The 22,360-nt window shown below is 32.5% G+C and overlaps 1 protein-coding gene across 2 annotated transcripts in view; it reads left to right on the forward strand.

Moving 5' to 3' along the window:
* The window catches only part of LOC140439164 (1-phosphatidylinositol 4,5-bisphosphate phosphodiesterase epsilon-1-like), a 579,894-nt gene that overhangs the window by 95,484 nt on the left and 462,050 nt on the right, over window positions 1-22,360 (forward strand). For both annotated transcript variants that reach the window (XM_072528894.1, XM_072528893.1), the window contains exon 3: window positions 5,815-5,854. The gene's annotated coding sequence lies outside the window, so the exon portion shown is untranslated. The remainder of the gene's footprint in view (window positions 1-5,814; window positions 5,855-22,360) is intronic.

The following is a 22,360-nucleotide window of genomic DNA, read 5'->3' on the forward strand; positions in this document are numbered from 1 at the left end:
AAAGAAAAGTTTTTGTCGGATCATCATCTGAAGAATCAGTAGCACTCTCATATCAAGACAGTATTGATTATTGTGACATTCATTATTCCGACAACGATGAAGAGCAAGATATTAGCAAGGTGTTTTTGCCCCCAACTACCCTGATCATGCAAGGAAAAAAAATAGTTATAGAATTTTAATTGTTTATTTGTGTAATTGATAAAACTCCTATTAGAGTTCTTAATAACTGTATACACGGTGAAATTTCTGCTATAACAAAACTAACTAATTTTTTAGTCGCACTTGATTTTTTTCTAGTTAAAATAAATCAGTGGATTAGGTGGTCTTCTTTTATGTATAATAATATAAGCCGCAGTTGATAACTTTGCATTTTGGTTAAGAGAAGATTTCATTTTTACAGAGAGTGTGCCTGCCGAATATAAAATCAAAGTTTTCCTCATAGTATTTTAAAAAGAACTCATTTGACGAACTTTCAGGATGTTTGTCTAATAGATTTTTTTATATTTAAGGTTGCGTCTAAATCTAAAACTGTTTGTGATGAACAATGAGATGTTTTCTTGCAAACAGAAGGCTTGCCAGGAACATCATTTTGATAAATTGGCTACAAACTGTAAAGAATAGAATCGAATAAAAAGTAAGCTTAGGAAAATGAATAATCTAGGGTCGTAGCTTCAATGATGATGAAGAAGTTGTCCCATTTCTCTTTTGCCCTCTTAATTATTAAATTAAGAGTAATTTAAAATTTTCCCATTGTTTTTCCATGTTTATTTCTGTTTTTTTCTCTCCCATATTTTGAATGGTTTATCAGTTTCTTTGTGATGTATTCTTTTCTTTTCTTTATCTTTTAGTTTTTTGTTGCTCTCCGCTTTATTTTATCTGTTTTTAATGAACTTGTCATCTCTATAGTACCAGTATGTGATTTGTTCCAGCGTACACCTTATTTTCTGTCTAACTGGTTTTATAGGTATTTTGTTTTATTTCTCGCGTATAGACGACGTAGTCGATTATGCTTTTCGGTTTTATTTGTTCATATACCTCTTTATCTTGTGGTGATTGCTGGATAAACAAGTTTAATATTAATAAGTCATTTGTCTGTCAAAATTTAATCATAGTATATCAACTAATTTTTTAGTTGCACTTGATTTTCTTCTAGTTTAAATAAATCAGTGGATTAGGTGGGAGTAGTGTAAAGTGTGACCAAAATATGAGATATATTGAAAGTACCGTTCAAAAGTTATGATGAATAGAAACTTCAGTCAAAATTCGCAACTCACCTTGTATATTATTAAATAATGGGAGCAGATACTTTTTAACGATCATTTGTTATTCTCCATAGGGGCCTCCATAAGACGTAGGAGAATGTACGTTTACAAATGTCTTACCTTGTATAACATACCCTAAATTTTCTTATTGGTTACCTTTTTAATTTCTAGTATAAAACTGTAATTATCAAACACTGACATTGATAATATAATATGTGGCCTTTTCTACACCACTGTATTAGTTTACGATGCAAAGCCTACTCGTATTATAATACCAACGAAAACTAGTGAGAGCCTTTATGAAGTGAGGAATTACCTGAGAGCAAAAGAGACTTCTGAAAACTTTTTAAGTTTTGTAGACTGTCTATTTTACCAAGTTGATACTGCTTTTTTGTACGAGTAAATAATACAAATGAAATATAATGTAATACATTAAATAAAATAAAAAATATTTTGCGTAATTTTTTATTATGGTTTTCAAACTACAAAATGTTGAAAAACTAACCAAATCATTTTATTTTTATTACTTACAAACAACATCCTTTTATAAGTTTAATTGATCTGCCTTACTTATAATCACAATTTAGAAATGGTATATACAGGGTGTTTCAAAAAGGTATGTCATAAATTAAATCACGCATTCCGGTGACAAAAATAAATTGATTGAATTAAGCTTACCTTAGTACAACTAACGTAATAGTGTTAAACTAATGATGCCACAACATTCCTTTGATTTATAATAATAATAGTCTCCCGTTTTATACCGCTGTCGCGGCTTTGGGAGTATAGCAGGGTAGTCTGCTATATCTAGGGCCTACGGTATACAAGGAAGGTAACATGGCCAGTGCTACGCTTCAACCGTCTATTATTACCCCTGGTTTTACCCAAGTTTTTTGAGTACCTTTGATTTAAAGGTACTCAAAAGTTTGGGGGGATTTAGGGTTGCACACTCCCCTTCAAATTTTTCTGTGAGCTTAGATTTTGTTGTTTCTTTTTTATCAAAAATGCTTTCAGAACAAGAAAGTAACGAGTCCATTTTTATTACAAAATGTCTAGGACAATAGTAGTCAAGTAGTCTAGGAAATAATGCAAAAAAACAATTTTTATTTTGTAACTTCAAAAGGCTGTAACTTTTTTTGTGTACACTTTTGTAGGTAAGTTGGATTCAATAAATTTATTTTTGTCCCCGGAATGCTTGATTTAATTTATGACATACCTTTTTGAAACACCCTGTACATTTTTAAGTAGAAGAGTTTAAACTGATTTAATCAATCACAATCATTTTGGCAGGCAGCTTAATTTAAATTCTTTATAGTTTTTAAACGGAACTTTAAATAGTATATATTCGCATGGAATATTCGTTTTCCACTCGTACGAAAAACTTCACTCGCCTTTGACTCATGTTAAACTTTTATACTAATGAATGATGAAAATCATTCGATACCCGTTGTACACGATATCTAGTATAAATCCGCAGTAAAACGATCCCCTTTTTCGTCATCAATACTCTCTACCTTGTTTTCATTTTTATCAATTTTGTTGATACTCCCAAAACGTTAATTGAAAAATGGAAAACTTGTTTACAAATTAGTCGAAAAGCAGCAACGCGTTATTTGACATTATAAACTCTAATTCAATTTGTTTAATCAAATAATAATCGAATTAACTGAAGTACGGCCTATCGGGAGCCAGGACAGGCCTTATCATTTCCGCAGTTTATGTTGCAAATTTTTAATTAATTATATGTCTGGCAAAAGCTGTATTATTTAGTTAGTGTTGGATCTATCTGCAAACCGAATTATTTTACTTTAAGTATTTTCTGGTAATAAAAAAGTACTTCACAGTATATTAGATTAAATAGATTAAAAGACTACAATGCCATTTTGTTAGCAACTTCTAGTGGCTAATACTTTACTTGTACTTACCATAAAATCCCTATATCTAAGGATGCTACAACCATTTTTATTTGATCTCTAAAACGAGACGAACAAGCTGGATTTTACTATGGATGTCAATTTTGGGAATCCAAAAAAGATGCAAGAAGATTGCCACTCCTACTTTCGAGCTTCCCACTAAAACCCCCTCGTAGGGGAAAATTAAAAACATCGAATTTGTACTTCGAAGAAAAAAAAAAACAAAATGTTTTAAACCAGAAATGTAGCTGAGATAATTTTGAACAAAAATATTTTTTTGTGTCGAAACAACACAACGAAAACAACGACCGGCGATTTTGAATGTCAGATACGCGAGCAAAATCAATTTTTTAAATTATAATATAAGTATTAACGCGACGGTAAAAATTCGATATCTTTTTATCAAAATATTCTATTGACAAGAAACAAATTGCGTTTCAGAGGTGAAGAGCGCAGCTTTCGTATGCAATTTTTGCATTTTGTCGAAAATTAAGTCAGTTTCTATAAATCTGTTCAATAAATAAAAGTTGCGCAATTGTGGCTATTTTTTACGATTCTCATGAGATCTCTCAGATCTCTCATGAGATCTTAGTTGCTATGGAATTTTCATTGCTCTAGCCTAATTTTCAAAACCTATAGCTTGAAATTTCAAATATGCCTAAAAACTGCTGAATCTAAACTTTTACATTACAATCGATCTCACGCCATGGGATTCCTTGTGTATTGATCTGTTAGTAGCTTATTTTAGTCTTCTAAGATTGATTGTATGTGTTTTGGTGTCTATTTTAATTTTTTTAGTTTGAGTTTTATGTCTGCTAGAACAAGGTTGTGATCACTTGCTATATCTGCCTCTGGGTAAGCTGTAGTCGATACTATGGCATAACGAAATTTTTGGTTTATAATGATCTGGTCTCTTACAATGTTCTCACCGTCATCTCTATGGGCTTTCCAGGTGTATAAGAAAAAACCATTTTAAAAAAATATATCAGGGACACCATCAGAGAAATCTCACTTAGTAACCCCACAATATCATGTATCTACATTTTTTTAGTGCTTTTAATAAGGTAAATGTAAGAAAACCATTGCTAAAGCTTATGCATTACGGAGTTCGTGAAGAGTAATTTTTGTGATTAGAAAACCATCTTTTAGTGAGAAGTTTTTTAATCAAAATAGAAGATAGGTAAATACTAGATTTAATATTCTATTCCTGCTATAATTCAGCACTCTAGCACTTTCCCATGCTCTTCGTTGGTCGTATCTATCGAAAAAATTTTGTTCACGCCTCCTGTGGTGTGTCAAATCTTCCAGCTTCCGTTATTATCCTTACTTTGTCGGAGATTGCATTCACGTCAATGTGTTAACCGCTGCTTCAGCCGCGTCATTCCTGAACAAGTTTCCAGGCATTGCTTCAACCAACTTATCTCCTTTAATATCGCTTTTAAGTCTCTCAATAGTTTCTCTTGTGGAATTTTCAGTCGTGGTAACACTTCACGTTTTCTCTATAAGCCTTAATTTTACTAATGTTACTGCTGTATTCTCGTGTCCTTCTTCTATGGATCACATCTTCGCTGAGCCACGATAGACTGGTCTTTTCCTTCCTAGGCCTCTCTTTCCCTCGATTTTTCCTTTCACTATAAGTTGGGCATATTGGTACTTATTATTTCTCAGTATGTGGCCTAGGTATGATGTTTTTCTAACTTTTACTGTGTTAAAAAGTTCTCTTTCCTTGCGTATTCTATGCAGCACTTCTTCGTTTGAGGTATGCGATGTCCATGAAATTTTGAGCATTCTCCGGTAGATCCACATTTCAAAGGCCTCAAATTTATTTACGGTTGATGTTTTTAGGGTCCACGTTTCAACTGCATATAGAAGAGTCGACCAGACGTAGCATTTTGATAAACGTAGTCGAATTTCGAGTTTTATTCGAGAATCACCAAGCAGTTTTTTTATTTTTTCGAAAGATTTTCTGGCCTGTTCTATTCTCGATCTTATTTCTAGATCAGGATTTAGGCTGCTATCGATCCAACATCCCAGGTACTTAAATCTATTTTTATCGTTTTTAAAATCGAATCTTCAAATAACCTTATTTTAAGGTAAAATTTTGGCTTATTCCCAGTAAGTAAAGAGTAAATTATATTAAGATGCTACAGGAAAATAGCTTCAGAACAATTTTACTAGCATCACTTTGAAATATTATAAACCATAAAATAATCGAAGAATTATATGAAGGATGAGAAAACGATGGTGTTATAACCTGGATATTTAATAAGAGTCGTCCAACATGGAACACACCAAATCCTATCAGGGAAGTAGATATTAAGAAAGTAATTTAAGATAAAGACTCATTTATTAAGATAAATCTCATACATATGATAAAAATCACACAATCTTCTGAAAGTCTCACGATATTTTAAATCGATAATAACATTTGATTTCTAGTTTTTATCAGCATCAGTATAAATATGCATTTATAGTTTCTACATTGTTCAATTTACGTTTAAAAACTCAATAGATTTTTTAAATCCTTGATACAATCCTGTCCTCAAACTAGCTTATTTTTAACATTTACAGTTCATCTAGTGTCAAATTAGCGTGTCGTATATACATACATTATTTTTGATTGGATTATTTTGTTTCAGGAATTTCCCGACTACTTTTAAAGCTGTAATGGAAAATTCGGTAAGTCTATTCACTAATAAATATTAAAAGTGATAAAATCAGTACCTACTTAAGCCTTTATAACAAAAAGTGATAGTTTATTGCTTGAAGATAGCAGTTATTTACAAATATAGACTTTTTAAAATATAATATCTTTCGGATATGTTCGATTCCGATTTTCCATAATCTTCTGTTCCTCCAGTCATCTTTTCTCAGGTCTCTGGTACTCATCACCTGAATATTTTTAGTGTCCAATTTCATCTTTTTTTGGTTACCTTAAGGAATTCATTCTAAGTTTTTCTTAGCAGCCTGTACGTGTTTATTCTTTAAACCTGTCTGCACCATAGAAATATGTCAGTTGATGTTAGATTAGATTAGATTAGATTATGTGAGGTCGTTAAGGACTTGTAGCCTCACCGCACTTTGATCTATATATCCCAATCTTTTGTGCATATCTAAATCTAGTTGAACTCCAGGATGCCAATACTTCTGATGAAGTTGATTAGCTTACTGTGTGACTTGTTTCCTCTCAGAAAGTGCTAGACTAATCTCTCCTAGGAATTTTAGTCGTTTGCAGAACAGTGCTACACAGTTACCTAGTATGTATATGTTCTGCCGTTTCTTTCTCGTTGTTACAAAAACGACAGTTCTCACTATCTGATTTGGCCAGGGGGCAGTGAGCAGTAAGAAGGCCAGTGACCATTTTGAAAGGTTTTTTACTTATTTCGAAAAGGCGGTTTGTTGCAGTAGGCAATATTTTTATTAGCCTTTTTGCTTGCTTTTGTCCTGGTATTGTTAAACCAACGTAATGTTAGTTGATTGAGTTCGTAGGTCCGAAGTTCCTCTCTGATGTGACTTTTCGATAGTCCACAGAAGGGTTCTGGACACTAAAATGGGGTATTAGCCCATTCTGCTTTCTACTTATGCAGAACTGCAGGGCAGGAAGGTTTAACATCGCCTCTAGAGCTGCAGTAGGACATTAGTGTACGACCAATAATGACATAATATGTCTCAGAAACAGGACTACAAGATTACACTGAGAAATCGAAAGAGAAATGAAGAGATTAGAGAAAAATGTAACGTACAGTGCATACATGAATGAAAACAAAATAGAAAAAAAGAATGGAATAACCACATAAGCAGAATGGAGGAGACCCGTGTCGTCAAAATAGCAAGAGATAAGTTACCAATCGGGAAAAGAAGTATCGGACGATAGCGCAAAAGATGAAATGACAACCTATCATATAGGTATTAATCCGCCAATGAACAAGCAGAATTGATTATAAAAAATAGAAAGAAGAAGAAGAAGAGTTGTCTGACCTTTTTCCTAAGTTTAGCCAACTCTTTGTTGCACCAGGAAACATCCCCAGTGGTTGTCTTATGTTTCAAAGGAAAACTTGTTTTATATGCCTTTGTTATGGCATTTTGAAGTCATGAGGCTTTATCTAGATTTTTCTCTGTGTTGAGCGACGAGTTTGTACATTTAAGTTAATGTTACTATACCATAGTATACCATACTATACCATACTATATCATATACCATAGATCAAAAGTAACATACCATGGTTTGATAACGAAGTTAATAGTAAAATTAAAATTAGGGACAAATTATACAAAGCTTTTAAAACTGCTAACATAAATGATAGAAATGCCAAATGGGAGGATTTTAAAAGAGCAAGAAATGTAGTAGTTAATATGTTAAAAGCAAAAAAAGAACAATATTATTTTGATGAAATCGATAGGTATAAAAATAACTTCAGACTTATGTGGAAAACGCTAAAAACACTAATTAACAATAATTGTCAAAAATTCCCGTATCGCATTAAATTTAAGGTCCAGAATCAGTTATGCATTCTGAGTGACAAAGTTGAAATGGTGCGTCAGTTTGGTGAGTATTTCGTCTCTAGTATTCAGCAAATTGTTGAAACTATCGACTCTGAAGAACTATGGAGTTATGATAATCAGAATTTGTATCCCAGTATACATGAATTTCGTTTACTGTCACTGAGCGACTTGGCAGTCATGGTTAAGTCGTTAGATAATAGAAGTAACATTAATGAAATACTAAACTCCAAAATATTAAAAGAGTTTTTTGTAACTTGTGGTCACGTTATCTTAAATTTTATAAATACTTCTCTTAGATCATCAAAAATTCCAGATTTACTAAAAATCAGTACAGTGTAACACTGCCGTGCTACAATAATATTACAAGGCCAGAATCGCTCGTTGTCGAAGAGAATAGGGCGGGGTTATAGAAACTATATCGTATTTTAAATTCAAGCACAATTAGATAATATGAAATTATTATTTATTATTGGACGCCACCCCTGGTTTATCCTCGAAGGGGAAGAGCAAAAAAAAATTAAGATTTATTGAAAGTTTACAAGAAAACTATTCTTTATTATTTCTTAGTAATGAACAAAAAGAAAACATTAAAAGTTACGTCATCCCAAAGGGATTCCAAAATATTATTTTATGTTAACATTATCATAAACAAAAAATCTTTGTATCGTATTAAATTAAGAATTGGTTATAAAGAAAATGAATGTATATATATATTAACCCCAAATTTCGAAATTTGTTTACATTGAAAATAATATAGTTATTTATCAACTAGGAACAATGAAGAAAATAAACCTTTAAATTAAATTAGAACACTTCACTATATTTTCATTTTTTTTTGAGTTCATAATCATTTCTGTTGTCTTGAAAGTAGATATAATAAAAATTGGTACAACCTTAATCTGCTCTGTTTCTCTTCTTATTTAATCAGTCACCAAATAAACCATTGATTCAGCTACGTACTATATCAAATCACCACCATCCTAGATAAGAGGGGTTTGGGATTCCATAAAAAGATACTGCTACTGGGCCATGATCTGGAATAACTCCATAGCAATACTATCTTGCGACGAGTATTAGAAATATAATATCAGCATTATAACCTCTCCAATAAGGGTCTCTGAATTGAGACCCACTTTGGAAACACGTCTTAACGGTTGGACGGTCTTAACAGAAAAGAGCGAAGCGCTATCATGGCGCCTGAATCTGGAAATTGGGCGTGAGTGACAAGGTGAAAAATATGCTCATCTACCGGATATATTTGGGAATTACAGAAGAATCCTTGAGTCGGCTACAGGTAGGTACTTGACAGATAGATGGGGCTATTAGTTTTATTAAAAAAAAATATAATCGAAATATATAATGAGTTTCTTTTAAATCTTTTGAAACGGTTACAACAGTTGTTCCAATACCAAAAGTTAATAATACTATTAAGGCGGATAAATTTATACCTATTAATATACTTCCGCCCATTGAGAAATTATTAGAATTGGTAGTATATGATCAAGTCATGGATCACATTGATAAAAATGAAATCTTAATGAATACTCAGTCAGGTTTTCGTAAAAAGTATTCATGTGAAACTGCACTGCAACTTTCACTTTGTAAATTCAGGTCTGAATTGGACAATAATAATTATGTAGTAGTAGTATTCCTTGATTTAAAAAGAGCGTTTGAAACTATTGATCGTAATATACTTCTCACTAAATTAGAAGGCTATGGTATTGGAGGAAATGTTCTTGAATGGTTTAAAGATTACTTATTGAATAGAAAGCAACAAGTGAGGATTGATGATATTACTTCTTCTGCAATTAGTGTTAATATTGGGGTACCTCAAGGTAGTGTCTTAGGACCCCTTTTATTTATATTGTATTTAAATGATATAAACTTGTTTGTTAAATGTGATTTCTTTTATTTGTATGCAGATGACACCCTACTTGCATGTTTTGATTCAAACTTAGAAAATGCTGTATCTAAAATGAACTCAGCATTGCAGTCTGTTAATAAATATTTAAAGATCAACAAACTAAAGTTAAATGTGTTAAAGACAAAGGCTATGATAATAACAACGAAATACAAATACTCAAATATTGATATTAATACTATTAATCTTCAAATTGACAAGGACAAAATAGAAATCATTACAACAATTAAGTACCTTGGTTTTAAATTGGATAATTTATTGTCTTTTAATGACCATTTTAATTACCTATTAAAAAAGATTTCTAAAAAATTATACTTTTTTTCAAGAATATCTAAAAATTTGTCAACTTCAACTAAAATTACAGTTTTTAATGCGATTAATCAACCTCACTTCGATTTTTGCTCGTCAGTTATTTTTCTCTTCAATTTAAATCAATCGGCCCAGTTGCAAAAATTACAAAATCGTGGAATGAGAATCATTATTGGTGGAAACAGATATACACCTATAGCAACAATGCTTAGCATGCTGCAGTGGGTTTTAGTTCAACAAAGGGTCTTTTACCTTACAATGTTGTTCATTTATAAAATTCTAAATAATTTGGGCCCTGCTTACTTTTGTGAGTTTATTACACGGAATTCATATTCACAATGACCCTACTCGAGGTAAGTGCAATTTACACATTGTAAAAACAAAAAGGACGGCTTCAAGAAACTCATTGTTGTTTAAGGGTTTTGATCTTTTTAATAAGCTTCCTCAAAGAGTTAAAAGTTGTTCATCTATACAAATGTTTAAAAGCAAATTAATGGACCATATTAAAAGCACCAATAGTTAGGTAGTTGTTTTGTTGTTATGTTTTATGTTATGTATTATTGTTTTATATTTTTTAATAAGTGTAGATACCATATTTTAAGTGTAATTGTTATTTTTATCATATATGAATGTTATAAATTGATTAATTTTGTATGTATTAGGGCTTTTCCTATTTTTGAATCAATAAACTTCTTCTTCTTCTTATACCTTTAATTATTAAACCTTCTTATATGCTGTTCTGAAGCTACTTTCTTGTGGCATCTTTATGCAATTACTATTTTTATTGGGGAATAAGCCACAATTTAAGTTTAAAATTTGTTTATTTTTGACATTTCAATTTCCACTTCGGAAATCGTTCTCAAAATACTCACCATTAATAAATTAAACAAATTTGTTTAATTTAATAATGTTAAAAGTACTAGACAGCTGTAAGACTTTGATGATTTGAATAAAGGATTCTAGAACGATATTAGATTAAATTTATTGGATTCCCTGTATAATTTAATTTATCCACTTAATCAAGAACAACTTCATTGTTCCACTTTCGCAGTTTATGTCAATAAAATTCCCCGTTAACGCTAATGAATTCAAATTTATCACCCAAAAGCACATAAAAACAAGCCCTAACAAAAGATTCCTTGTAATTCTCGGAGCCCTAAAAAATTGGGATATTAATTAAGACAAAATCTCAATTAAAAACTTCAATTAAGTTTTGGTACGGATATAATGCCCGGACAAAATGAAACTTGGCCCAACTTTAATTTGTAAAAATTAAAGCAATCTTCAAAGTTCCTCTGCCAACAAATAACAATCCTGCTCGTTTTTTCGATTGAGATGGAAGCTTAAACAAAATTTTAATTAGTAACAAAAGCATATCCGGTGCACAACTCAAACCCTCCCAACAGGGTTGTCGTGGGCCTAAAATATTTAATTTTATTTTATATTTTTTTTTATTTGAAACTGCTTTAACCACAAGGGTTGAATTAGCAATGGTCGATTTTACAGATAACATAAATATAAAAAAAAAATTAAGAATACAATTAGATTTTGTTAATTAGTCCTGAGGAAACCAGAAAAAAAGTATGGTACCATTGCGGTCACTATGTTCACTTAGAATGTCTTCACTTAGAATGTTCACAAAGGTTATTTCTGTATTAGGAAATCATGTGTGATCTTAGTCTGGACATGAAGTTTTTAAGATTGTGACACGAATTTCCTTTGAAATGTGTTTCTTGCAAACATAGGATGGATGGATGAAATTTATTTATAAGAATTTTAAGATCTTTTAAATGGGTATGGTACCCATTTAGGTTCCATTAAATAATTTAATTAAAAATAGTTTAATTAATAAGTCTCCGGAGAGGAAACGCTAGGATCATTGGTAGAAGTATTACTTACTATTACTTACTATTAAAATTTGTTCTGTAAATTTGTTTTTAATTTTAGAACACCGGGATTTAAGATATCTTGGACTTAACATAGGACGTATTTTCTTTAGAAAGTCCATCACTCCTTCGATATCCTCCGAGTAAGTTCTGGCGACACTGAGAGGATCTGAAGAACCATGCGCATTTTTAAAGAAGTCAATAAGTTCTTCCTGTAATAAGTATCCATTGTTTTAGTTTTCATTTAAGAATTGACTGGTGCATTTGGTAAGATTTTCTACTAGGTTTCTGTTGTTTTATTGTTGAGTTTTTGGTTTTTGCTTCGTGGTTTCGGTTCAGCAAAGGCATTTTCGTTATCCCTTATTGGAGAGATATTATTTCAGATAGATTTCGTTTAGGATGCTGGGATGAGGATGTATCTTGATAAAAGGTATCAAGGACAGGAATTGTGAAGAGGAATTTATCGACAAAGGAGCTGATTATTGTTCTGTGGTTTCAGTCTCAGTAGGAGAGGATTGTGTAGAAGAAATTGTCAAAAGGGGAGCAGATTGGTGTAGAGAGTTTAGATCAACATTATTGTGGATGTTGTTTGAAGGAGTCTGTTATTGGGACACTGAGATGCAAAATGTCCTTGCTGCTTGCATAAGTAGCAAGATTGCTTTTCGATGGAAAAGAAAATTCAATAGTTCTTATCCTCATGGTTAATTAACATAGAATCAGGTAATTTTGTCTAAGTTAGTTGGCGCTATAAAAGTGTATTGTCGGAAACTCAAGATATGCTTGAATGCTGCCTGAGTTATTAGATGTATACTTAAGTTTTTCAGTTGTTCTTCTATAACGCTGTGCGAAATACTTGGACATACGTTGGATATAATCAATTGTTCATTAGGAGTTATTAGTCTTCGGGCTTGAATACGTTCTTCACTCATAACTACAATTCCATTGTCGTTTGCTAGAAACTCATCGGCTGCCTGTTCACTGGCAAGGAAGATACAAATACGATCATTTATCATTTTAGAAATAGAATGTATTTTTCTGGGACCCACTTTAGAAGTTACTGAATTAAGGTAAACTTCAATATTAGAGTTTTGGAGTGAGTGAAGTAGAATTGCTTGTTTTTTGTTTGGAAATTTATTTGTAGGTTGATTAGGAGCTGTAGAATATAATTTTGATGGTTGGTTTACAAGTAGATTGCCAGAACTTTCCATGGTGGAAGTTCCCGCTGCGGAATCCATTTATATGCTTGGGCTAAATAACCTTAATACGGCCCTGGTGCTTATAGTGAATCATTACCGGAAGAACTGGTAATTAACGTCACGCCAAATCGGCAAAATACACTACTCAACAATTGAAGTGGATAATTTTAAAATTTCTAAAATTAACATATAAAACTATTTTTAAAATAATTGCCTGTACTATACTTTATATGCTATCTTTATTGCCAATATTTTTTGCATGTGGTTTTTTTCTCCCTATTCTTATCGGCCCTTATCTCGTACAAAAAGAGACATGTTGTTCCAAACATGAATATATCATTCGTATAAAAGTGCTTGTATTGGCTTTACCAGTTGTCAATAAGTCAAGAAATCTATTTATCACAAAAACATTATGCCGCAAAGACGTTTAGAACTAGTGCAGCTCGAGCAAATAGCTCGTTGGATCCAACAAGGCATAACTCAACAAGTGGTTGCTATGAGGCTAAATGTGTCGCAAAGTGTGATAAGTCGTGCATGGAATCGGTATGTAGCAACAGGATCTGCAACATACAGGCATGGAGGAGGAAGAGAACGATCTACAACTCGTCGGCAAGACCGTTTTGTAGTTCTGACGGCAAGAAGGAACCCAACATTCACGGCTTCCAGAATTAACAGTATCTTCAGGCATGCTACTGGACGAGCTATTTCCACTCAAACTGTTAGAAGACGGTTACATGCATCCAATTTAAGGGCTAGACGGCGCGCTACCCATCCACGACTAACTAGGGAGCAGCGTGCATGCAGATATCGCTGGGCGATGGAGCACTATCAGTGGAATTTCGAAAATTGGAGGAATTGTCTCTTTACTGACGAGTCTAGATTTCGTTTGTATACAAATGATGGCCGAATATTGGTGTGGAGGGAAAGAGGACAACGCTACAATGAAAATCTGAGAGTCCCAACCACTCTTTTTGGAGGTGAGTCGGTTTGCGCGTGGGGAGGCATATGTTTTGACGGTCGCACGGACTTAGTCGTCTTAATTAATGAGACAATGACTGCTACACGATATCGAGACAGAGTCATAGTACCAATAGTTGTTCCATTTTTTGGTGCAATAGGCGAACAATTTGTTCTGATTGATGATAATGCTCGCCCTCACCGTGCGAGAATCGTCAACGAGTGTATAGAAGCTCATGGCATTACAAGAATGGAGTAGCCACCGTGTTCACCTGATATGAATTGCATTGAACATGTTTGGGCCGAAATGTCTAGGCAACAAAACAGGCTCCTTCAACCGCCCCAAACCTTAGATCAGTTGGCCAATACATTACGCGCGATTTGGGAACGTATACCACAACAGTTCATCAATAATTTAATAAGAGGTCTTCCAAATAGAGTTAGAGCACTAAGGCGACACAGAGGTGGACCCACACACTATTAATTTTTTTTTTTCGGGATATTAGAAATTGAGCAGGAATAGAAATTTTAGGTTGTTAATTTTACAATTTTTGTTTATTTTCTATTTTTTTTAAAGAATTTATTTCTTTCGGTTCATCTGTATGAAAATACGAAGTAAAAATAAATCTTTATTTATATCATTCCATTTTTCTATTTGACCTTATGAACAAAAAATAAAATACACATTTTCATAATATCCACTTCAATTGTTGAGAAGTGTAGTTGTTTACCCTTAATTTGTTATAGATGAAACAGGAAAATCAAACTTATAGTTTTTAGTCCAGAAGAAGTAACAATTTTTCACTACACGTTTGTTTAAATTGTAGATATAAACAAAATTCTACATTTAAATAAAAATGATTCCATATTTTGTTCAAACTTACAAGCCAATATTAAATATCAATTATCGCTAATTGCTAATATGTTTACTGTTCGGAGGTGCGATTGAGGATTTCATTTTATTGTTTCTGTAAATTTCGTGTATAACAAACCTATGCTGTATTAAATCTATTTCAAATTTATTTTTATTTTTGAAAGGGAATTCCAGGCTTTCATTCCCAAGTGATTCCTAGAAATCAGTCCAATCAATATTTTTTATTTGTACACAACAAAATTTATTCTGTCTATCCTCTTCATTCCCAGATGGTTACAAATCGTTAAGCAAATTTAAATTTGTAAAACGGATAACTGGTTTGGAAGTCGGATCTAAATATGATAAAATAATTCAAAAATTGATGTACTGAACTTACGACAAAAGACTAAAAATTTAGTTTTGTTTGAGTTAATTTTAATGCCCATTTCCTCTTCTACTTCGTGAATACGATTAAGCAGAATTTGGAGACCAAATTCACTGGTAACTTTAACATCATAGAATTTATCACAATATAATGTAAACCAAATTTTAAAACACAATTTTTAACGGGTTTTAACTCACATATTTGGTGGCTCAATACATGTATACCCACCTAGTGCACTGATGATGGAACATGGATTCCGAAAACGTTTTGACATGATATAGCCTGATTGGGTTTTTTATATTATATACCTTTTATAAAGGATTTTAATAATAAAATAAAAATTTAATCTTAAATAAAAAGTAGCCAACAAATATTATTTATCAGTGCTACTCAGTATAAAATATATTATAACAAGCTTTTAATTACTTTGTCTTACGGCTGCTCTAACTATTTAGAAAACAACCCTGTCTTCAAGAATTCTGAAACTCTAATTGACAAGTACACTCCCAAAATTGCTGACAAAAAGTTTTTGCTTGTTTCGAACAAAATGGTGGATTGTCAGAGTTTCAGGGTAATTATCTCTAATAAAAAATAAAGTACCATAATCAATTATACGTCTTATTTTGGCGAAGTAAATTAGAGGAATTTTTGTATGTATATAAAATATGGATAATAATATACATCATTCGTGAGAGTTTTTGTAATGTTTCATTAAACGTTGTGACGGATAGCTCTTATAGAACCAGACTCAGTAAAACACGACTTTAATGCAAATAAAAATATATTTAAAATAAATAACAAAATCTAATTACCTTCTATATAATATAGTAAAACAAAAAGTCGAATTTTTTTAAATAAAATCGACGACGCTACGATCGGGTGTCGATACGTGGGAAAAATAAATATTGACGATGCTAGGATGATTGAAACAAAAGGACGATGTCTTAGTCAATACTTAAATACCGAGGAAGACTAATCAATATTTAGTTTAGGATAGAGGTGATCAAATAGATCACTACTCGATACAGACTATAAACAGAAAGCGATCAACCAATGTTTGATCGCCGACGGGAAGGACGGTTAGATCTTTAATCAATACTCAAAGAACCGGGTTAGGAGCTTTTACCAGATCAGTTCTCTAAATTGAACTCCCGAAACGGTTGTCCTCTGATTAATACTTAAAGATCTGGAATTGGAGTTCTTACCTGATCAGTTTTCCTGTTTGAATTCGGTTCTCTGTTCGAATCGATGAACGTTATGACGATCTTTCGCGTCTTCAAGGTATACTTTTTTTGTTGCGGGGGGCTTTAGTAGGGGGATTAAAAGTATTGTAGTCTAGGGCTGGAAGATGTGATAGAAGCTGGGTTTTTGGTTGATAATTTGCTCGCAGTTCTAGCTCAGGTGGGTGGTTTTTGCTATTAGTTTATAATTTGTTTGGTTTGTATACTTATTAGAGAACGTTAAATTACTATTTACCGTTTAATCTCTATTTCATGCAGTTACTATTTAACGAGTTCCAAGGGTTATTAGGAACGGTTCTTTAACCAGCGTTTTTGGCTAATGCAGGCTATTTGTTGCTGCAATATTTTATTGGGATTGTTTCTAAGATATTCCAGTACTCATTAGGTTGCTCGTTGCCTGCTATATTTAGAAGCTTAACAGGCGGGAATGGAACTTTAGATTTTGAAATTCTGGTGAGTACTTGTCCTTGTCGGTGGTAATGTTTTTTGAGAACCTTCTTTTAAGTATTCTATCATGGAAGGATTGTCATGGTTTTTACCCACGATTCTCCTCAGGATTTTTCATTAGGTGGCCATGCCTTGTTTGAGTTGTCTTTTATTTAGACGAGTGTATATTTACAAAAAATTATGCAGTATACAATTTGGACAGTCGTCCAAAAACGAATAACCGAACAAAGCAGAAATACATATATCACAGAAAGTTATGGAGTCAAAGAAAGCTGGCAAAAATTAAGTCTAATATCTAAGCCTCCACCAAAAAAGTTCTTGGTAAAAGAAATATAAATAAAAATAAATCGTTCGCAAGACGAAGAACTCCATGGTTTTGTACAGAAGTAAAGAAAAAATATAAAGAAAAGAAAAAAGCTTGCCTGAAATACATGTTAACCAAAACACAAGAGGCACACCATAATTACAAGACAATTAGAAACGAAACACGCACTTGTAACAAAAATAAATCACTGGGAACGCTTTTCGAAACAAATGAAACATAATTTTTACGGTCTGCAAAAGAAAATATGGAAACGCTAGAACTGGAAACACCAGAAATAACTACAAATAAAGAACTTAATATAAATGTACACGAAGTTCGAAAAATACTTGAAAACCTAAAGAACAGAAAAGCAGCAGGTAAAGACGGGACACCAAACGAATTATTGAAATATTGTGGAGCGGCACTGAGAGAACAATTAGCAACATTAATTAATAAAATTATAAAACACAATAAAATACCGGAAGAATGGAGAACGAGCGAACTAGTTCTACTATTCAAAAAACAAGATAAAAAAAGCCAGAAAACTGAAGAGGTATAAACTTGTTAAATACTACGCTAAAACTTACAACAAAAATTTTACAAGTGCTAATAAATCAGAGGATAAGTTTAGCAAATGAACGGCAGGGTTTTCGTATTGGAAGATCGTGTTCAGATGCAATATTTGTTATAAAGCAAATTACTGAGAAATAACTAGAGTATAATAGATCAGTATTTCTTTATCTGGTTGACCTAAAGAAAGCGTTTGACAGGGTAAGACTCAAAGATGTAATCCATCTTCTGTATAAAAGAGAAGTTCCCCTAAATATTATACACTGAGATGAAGTCAAGTCAAGTCAACGTACAGTGTATAAATGAATGGACACAAAATAGAAAAATATATGTGTTTTGTATAAAACTTAATGAGGTCGCTGGTTAAATGATAATCGATAAATAATAATAACGAAAAAATGAGATAATTATTTTGTATGTAAATTAGCGAAAAATAGCAAATGTTCGTAAATAGATATGTAAAATAAAATGCAATTCAAATAACAATTGGCAGATTTAATATCTTATTGTCAATTCTATAGGAGATTCACTTACCTTTTGTCTGTGGTTGGGCCTCGCTCGGAGTCTAAGGTCTAAGGGTAAAAATGGGATGCACACCCGATGCTGGTCTTTGCTTCTGTCCACGATGAGAGGTTGTTGTAGAGTGGCCGATCATACGAAACAAAATATGTATGTACGCGAATCCATTGGGGTGGTTCTTCTGTTCTTAGGACCTCCGTGAATAGCCGTAAATTAAGCTTAAAGTGGCATTTTAAATTTTCTACACAAAGAATGGGTACGTTTCCTTAAGGACTCTGACGTGTTTGGGTTGATAAATGTTTCCCAAAAACATGTTGTTTTCAGACAAGTGAATTCTCAGAACTTGACAATAATTAATCAGCCAATTTGAGTTCGAAAATTTAAAGGATGAACTAAAGCCATATTATACTTAGCTAATATACTACGATTGAATAAAAGATTTAAAACTAAATAAGGTCATATTCTGAATATTAAAAATAAAATATTTAAATCAGTCTTGATACTTTTCCAAACAATATGGAATAGCCACATAAGCAGAATGGAGGAGACCCGTATCGTCAAATAGCAAGAGATAAGTCACCAATCGGTACAAGAAGTATCTGACTACCGCACAAAAGATGGAGTGACAACCTTTCATAGAGGTATTAATCCGCCAATGAACAAGCTGAATTGCTTATAAAGAGGAAAAAGAAGAAGAAAAAAAGAGTGTATATTTTCGCTCTGTACTTTATATTTGGTCTTATATATGTGTAGGAGAGTAAGTTGACTAGTGTTCACCAATTTTCCAACTTAGTGCTTCTAATTGAAAGTCTTTATAAATTCGACAGCATTCAGAAGTATGACACTGACGGACTAAAATCGAGCCTTCCTCCGTTGAGAATGATGTAGTTTCGTTGTTCCAGCTCTACTCGGGAGTTTCTGAATAAGGTGATGAATTAAGTTTTTGATGGATTTATACTCTTAATTTGTTGCACTAATCGACTATTTGGTCAAGTTGTGCTTGTGTTCTGTCGAACACACACTACCTAGGTGTCGGTCCTAGGTGGATCTGGGAAGAGAAGGGCACGGTGGACGGCGTTTTAAATCGTTGACGATCTTCCATCCCTGGAGCGCATCGATGGTTGTGGTAGCGTATCAGTGAATGTGTACAGAAATATGGTAAGCTGGAGGTAAGCACTAGCGATGCCATCGTTACAACGATTAAGAATTTATACTTAAAAAGACTGTAGATTTAAGAGATACTGTAAATTTTTTTTAAGCTAGTATAAACAAAAGACTTTTTCTACATCTGGAGAAGCTACCTACAAAGATAGTACAACGTTGACATGTTCCAAATTATGGTTATCAGAAGGTATTTCGTAGAAATTCATTGTTATCGACGTTACATATAAACCTTGATTTAATCTTTACCGTATTTTAATTGGTTTTGTTTCAGTTAGCTGTGTATTGTATATACAGCAGAATTATATAACACAAATTTTATTGTATTAATAAAATCTACCAACTAGATCTCGTTTTCTCTCGTATTCGTAACTCATAAAAATCTATTCATTCCTAAGTTTTATCTATACATAACGACTTGTCAAGAACTTTCAAAGTTATTGGCTCAAAAAGAAGTTTCATCTATTTTCAAAAGGTACATGGAAAGATGTCGATAACGCAAAAGTGATCTACCGATATTTCACTATTATCGCATTTTCAGAAGCTTTTACTGGGGTATCGAGGATACTAGGGGTATTACCAAAGTTGAGGAACTTGTTAGAAGTTTCTCAATGACATCGAGTAAAACACAAAGAGGCAACTTTCTTGGTAAACTCGCGTCATTGGCGGATCCTTGAGAACTTTATAAGATATGCTCTACGAAATGATCAACTGCAATATTTTCAAAAGCTTTAGTATTTACAGAATGAAAAAAGGATTAGTAACTAAGGAATAATTGTATTTCGCAATAAAAACGAAAACTAAATTCATCGATCTTCATTACCAGTAGCTTTACAATCGAGGTTCTTATTTCAAGCTTTTGTTCTTCAGTTTCTAGTTTAGAATTCTGTCAGATCCGCATGTACTTGGTTTATATATTGTATTTTTGACCTCCACTTAGATTACTTCCCAACATGTGTAGTTGGATCATGATTCTTTCTATTTTAGAGGGTGTTATGTACTTTATATGGCTCATCCATTAGATTCTTCGTAAGAATAATACAATTTAAAATTATATTTCCTTCAAATACCATTTTCGAACCATATATATATTTTTTTCTAATTTTGGACATTTTTTCCAATATTGCTAGTTGAGATTTATCCAATTTATTTATCAGTTATCATTATAAATATATCTAGTTTTAGATATGACAAAAAGTTCCTTACATGCATGATTTTCTATAGTCGGTTCGCTATATTTACGCGGGTTTCGGATTAACAAAATTATGCTAATGACTCATTGATAACCAGTTGCAGTAAACGACTTCCCAGAAAATTAGGTAAAAACTGCATTAATGGTCATATTTTAAAATACATTAAAATATCATTAGGGTAGGTATAAATTTGTTACAATATTGCAGTTGAATTGATTCTTTGCCCGTGTTGACATTGTATGTTTGGTAATAATATTTAAAAATGCCTAGACGTGTGTTAGATGTAGATAGTCTAATTTGTAGTGTACATAAGTATTTTACGGATGAAAAAGAAAATGGCGGTCCTTTAAAATCGGTAATGTCTGTTCAACAACGCGTATGTGATGCTCTAGGAATTAGTGAAACCAAACTAAGAGGAGTATTACAAAATCGCAATAATGAACGGCCGAAAGAAGATCACCGAAAAACTCGCCTATCATTGAAAACGAAAGATATTCCAGATGGAAAAAAATTTGAAATTCGTGATACCATTTATCGAATGCGAGCCAACATGTGACCTTAAATACAATTCTCTCGGAATTAAAAGATAGAAAATTTGACGAAATTGGCAGAACAAGTCTATGGCAAGTGATACATAATTTGGGTTTCAAATTTCAAAAGGAGGATAACAGAAAAGCCCTTTGTGAAAGAAGTTCTGTTGTGCATAAAAGAATTAACTTTCTAAGAAAATATTCTAAATTAAAAGAAGAAAGGGCAAATTTTATATATTAAGACGAAACATGGATATTTTCTAGGGGTGTAACCAAGAGAATATGGCAAGATGATAACGTAAAGTCTATCAAACATACTGATGGAGAAGGGAAGCGACACATAATTTTACACGCAGGAGGGAAATCGGGTTTTATAGAAGGTGCTGATTTAATATTTTCATCTAAATCAAAATCAAGTGACTATCACGATAATATGAACACAGAAATGTTTGTAAAATGGTTACATGAAAAACTTCTCCCAGGTTTAAGTGAGCCCAGCGTAATTATTTTAGACAATGCACCTTACCATTCTAAAGTATTAAACAAGAGTCCAACGAATTCTTGGACTGTTAATAAAATTAAAGAAACATATTTTAAAATCAGAATTATTACGCTTGGCAAATATCCAAGCAAAACCAAAAACCTTGTTGTGGATCAGATTATTGAAAGTTACGGTCATCAAGTTTTACGTCTGCCACCGTATCATTGCCAGTTTAATCCCATCGAATATATATGGGGAATAGCAAAACAATATTATGACAACCATATTGGGCCCAACGGTTATAGCGCCGACGCAGTTCGGGAAACTTGGCGAAAGCACTTTCAATTGTAACTCCAGAAGTGTGGTGCAACTGTATATTCAAGTGCGAGAAACTAATAGAAGATTGGTGGACTCGTGAAAATAAAATAAACGAAGTAAGTCCAATCATAATAACAATTAATGGTAATGATGATGATTATGATATTTTTGATGATAATGACTGATTTTCATTTTTGTTGGCAAGTTAAATTTTTTTATTTTTCATTAGAAATTCTCTCCATGGAACAAATATACATAGACCATATTTTCTGTGTGAAGTATAATATAAAATTATTATTAGGTTTATATTAGCCACATTAGACTCCATTAATGAAGTAATTCTCCTTATTATACTGTCAATTATATAAAAGATTTTCCATTATTATTTAATTAAAAAAAGTTATGGATTAT

Source organism: Diabrotica undecimpunctata, chromosome 4 (genome assembly GCF_040954645.1).
Source record: "Diabrotica undecimpunctata isolate CICGRU chromosome 4, icDiaUnde3, whole genome shotgun sequence".
Taxonomy (NCBI): domain Eukaryota; kingdom Metazoa; phylum Arthropoda; class Insecta; order Coleoptera; family Chrysomelidae; genus Diabrotica; species Diabrotica undecimpunctata.